Genomic DNA, 4,151 nt, shown 5'->3' on the forward strand with positions numbered 1-4,151 from the left:
TTTGGCGCAGAAACTTCTTCAGTTCATCTTCTAGCTCTGGATTGTTTCATAAAACTTTTTCAAGTTAATTATTAGCTTTAAAAATAAAGCTAACACTAAGTTGTCCAGATTAATGTAACTAGGTACATCTTCTCCAAGCTTCTTTCGACGTAGAAATTCTCTTCGTATCATTCGGTCCACAACTTTTCCTTTCAAGTCATCATCTAGCCAGAACGTAAGATAAACAGTTGTTCCATCGGGCATAGATGTAACTCAAACATTCTCTAAAATCTTACTTCACCTTCATAATCAAGGAATATAACTCTTAACTCAAGTGTAAAAAATAAGAGATAAAACAGTTGTTAGTAAACCGAGATTTGTGTATAGTTTTTAAGTTTTGAACAAAAAAACTTCTTCTGAAAAATCCACAATGAAGTTTTAGGGTCTTTCAAGTAGAATACAGTTTTTGAAACATGATTATAACCAAGAAAGAGAATGTGTTAATAATCTTTTATGTTTGTTTTTAAGAGAACGAAGTTCTTAAAAATCACAAACATCTATTTCAATAGAATGAGGTAGAAAAAGTTTCTAAGTAACAAAGAAGAATATCGACCTTGGAGTAGTAAATGAGGTCGAAAGAAAGAGTTTCTTAGAAGTTCTTGAGTTCTTGCTTGCAAAGAGACAGAGGTTCATCAAAGATATTTGAAAACGTAAAGAAAAATATGAGAAATATATCTCATATTTATAGGTAGGAGGAGAGAGAAGCAAGATAAGAGAGAGAAAAATACGACGGTTGAGGAAAAGGCCATGATGAAAAATATGACATGTTCTCATCCATGATTGGATGACAATAAATGAGGTCGCGTGTGACAGACCTTTTTTGCGCGTCCCAAAGCGTTGCACATTGTAAACAGAGAATGTCGTCATTAAGATGGTTCATTAACTATTTATTTTAAAAACGAAAAAGGTTTTTAAGAAAAACGAAGAGTCTCATTTAGTGATAGAAGAATCACTTATTAGACCGTTAGAAACATTTTGATCACTGAAAAAAGAAAAGTCTCAGTGATAGTTTTAAGATAAAGAACTGAAAATAACTTAGAATATTTTCGTAAAGGCTTCAATGTCAGTGATAAGAGAATCACTGAAACTGACATTAGTGATCATTTTGATTTTTAAGAAACGATAAGCATAAGAGAAATATACTTACATAATAATGTTCAGCGAATGAAAGAATCACTGAAACAAACTTTTAAAATGATTTGATCACTAAAGAAGGAAAGCTTCAGTGAGAGTTTTAAGTTTTTAAGAAAAGGAATAAGTAAACATACATTAGAGAGAATAGATACATTTGCTCAAGAGTTCAGTGACAAAGATAGAGAACTGAATATTTTCACTTACTGATTGTTGTTATAGCTGAAGAAAATTATTCTTCAGCATTTAGCATCCCTAATTCGCTGATCAATATGTTAAATCTTGTCTCATCAAGAGGCTTGGTGAAAAGGTCAGCGAGCTGATAATCAGTTGGAACAAAGTGAAGTTCAATATCACCATTCATAACATGATCTCTGATAAAATGATATTTGATCTCTATATATGTTTGGTCTTGGAGTGAAGTAGGGTTAGTTGCGATTGCAATAGCACTGGTGCTATCACAATAGATAGGAACTTTTGAGAACTGAAGATTGTAGTCCTTCAGCTGGTTTTTCATCCAAAGAACTTGGGCACAACAACTACCAACAACTACATATTCAGCTTCAACGGTTGATGTGGACACTGAGTTTTGCTACTTATTTGTCCAGCTCACCAACTTTCCACCTAGAAACTGACAGCCTCCAGTGGTGCTTTTTTTATCGATCTTGTAACCTGCAAAATCACTATCCGAATAACCTATTAGGTCAAAAACTGAACCCTTAGGGTACCAGAGACCCAAGTTAGGAGTTCCCTTCAGGTATCAGAAGATGCATTTTACAGCGATCAAATTGGATTCCTTAGGTTCAGATTGATATCATGCATATAAGCAAGTAGAATACATGATATTTGGTCGACTAGTTATGAGATACAGCAGGGAGCCGATCATTCCTCTATAAACGGTTACGTTTACAGCCTTTCCATTTGGATCCTTACTGAGAGAGAGTGGAGGAGCCATTGGAGTCTTCATAGATGAGCTATTGGATAGATCAAACTTCTTCAGCATGTCACGAACATACTTACTTTGACTGATAAAAATACTTTATTTGACTGCTTGATCTAGAGACCTAAAAAGAAGGTTAGTTCTTCCATTATGCTTATCTGGTATTCTTTCTTCATGTGATTAGCAAATCGAAAACACAAAAAAGGATTAGTGGAACCAAATATAATATCATCGACATAAATTTGGATTAAAATGATATGACCTTTAACTTTCCTAATAAATAAGGTCTGGTCAATCTTTCCACGAACAAATTTCTTAGAGATGAGAAACGAGGAAAGGGTATCATACCAAGTACTAGGAGCCTGTTTTAACCCATAAAGAGCTTTATCCAATCGATAGACATGATTTGGATACTTAGGGTCAAGAAACCCTGGAGGTTGTTCAACATAAACTTCCTCTTGAAGTTTTTCATTAAAGAAAGCGCTCTTTACATCCATTTGGTAGACTTTAAAGTCTCTATGAACATTAAAGGCTAGAAAGAGTCAAATTGCTTCAAGTCTAGCCACTGGTGCGAAGGTTTCTTTATAGTCGATTCCTTCTTCTTGTCTATAACCCTAAACAACAAGTCGAGCCTTGTTACGGTTACCACACCTTCTTCATCTAACTTGTTGCGATAGACCCACTTGTTTCCTATCACTGTCTTGTCAGATGGACGTGGGACAAGGTACCAGACTTTGTTCCTATCAAACTCAATGAGCTCCTCTTGCATGGAAATGACCCAACTACGATCTGAGATAGCATCATTGATCTTCTTGGGTTCAACTAAGGAAAGAAAGTTGACAAAGAGACAGATATTACCTAGACCACGATGAGTTTGAATACCTGCATCTGGATCACCAAGAATTTGATGAATTGGATGGTCTTTAGTCCATCGCTGAGCTGGTAAAGGATTATCATCTGAGTAGATAAGTTTAGGAACAGAGGATGAGGCTTCAGTTGTAGTGTCTTCAATGATTTGAACAATTGCTAAAGAAGCCTCAGATTCAGCGACTGAAATAGGTTCAAATGCTGAAGTCATTTCATTCACTGATTGATCAGTGTTTGAAGTAGAAGGAGGAACATAGCTAATGGGAACAACATTGATCTCTGAAGAAGACACGGTGTGGCTAGCTGTAATTGGAATGATTAATGGATCATCTTCAGCTTTAGAGGATTCAGTATTGAGAGGAACCCTGAAGGAAGCTTCATGTTGTCCATAATGAGAGAACATCCAGTTTTCTAATTCATCATCATCATTGAAGATGAGTTTTGAATTAGCTGACTGAGATTCATCAAAAGTGACATGGATAGTTTCTTCTCTTCGTTTGTTGAATACTCTGAAGGCTTTAGATACTGAAGAATATCCAAGAAAGATTCCTTCATCAGCTTTGGGATGAACTTTCCTAGTTGATCACGGTTGTTGAGAATATAACACGTGCAACCAAAGATGTGTAGAAAGCTAATAGAAGGTTTTCTTCCATGAAAAAGTTCATAAGTTGTCTTCTTGAACCTCTTGACGATCAGCGACCGATTTTGAATGAAACAAGCGGTGTTGACAGCTTCAGCCCAAAAATGAGTAGGGAGATGGGACTCGCTGAGCATTAATCGAGCAGCCTCCATGCTTGTTCGATTTCTCCTTTCAGTGACTCCATTTTGCTGAGGAGTTCTCACTAAAGAAAAGTTGTGAGAAATTCCCTCGTTCGCAAAGAAGTTATCCATAGTACTGTTTTTGAATTCAGTACCAAGGTCATTTCTAATAGATCGTACTTTAATTTTGTTAAGTACTTCTACTTTCTTGATGAACGATATGATGTCTTCAGGTGCTTCACTTTTGGATCTGAGAAAGAAGACCCATGTGTACCTGGAATACTCATCAACAATGACGAGTGTATACTTCTTTCCAGCGATAGATTGCACGTTGACTGGACCAAAGAGATCCATGTGCAGTAACTGAAGAGGCGTTGACACTGAAGAGATTTGTTTTGATTTAAAGATACCTCTT

The sequence above is a fragment of the Cynara cardunculus genome, assembly GCF_001531365.2.
Source record: "Cynara cardunculus var. scolymus isolate 2C chromosome LG 8, CcrdV1, whole genome shotgun sequence".
NCBI lineage: Eukaryota > Viridiplantae > Streptophyta > Magnoliopsida > Asterales > Asteraceae > Cynara > Cynara cardunculus.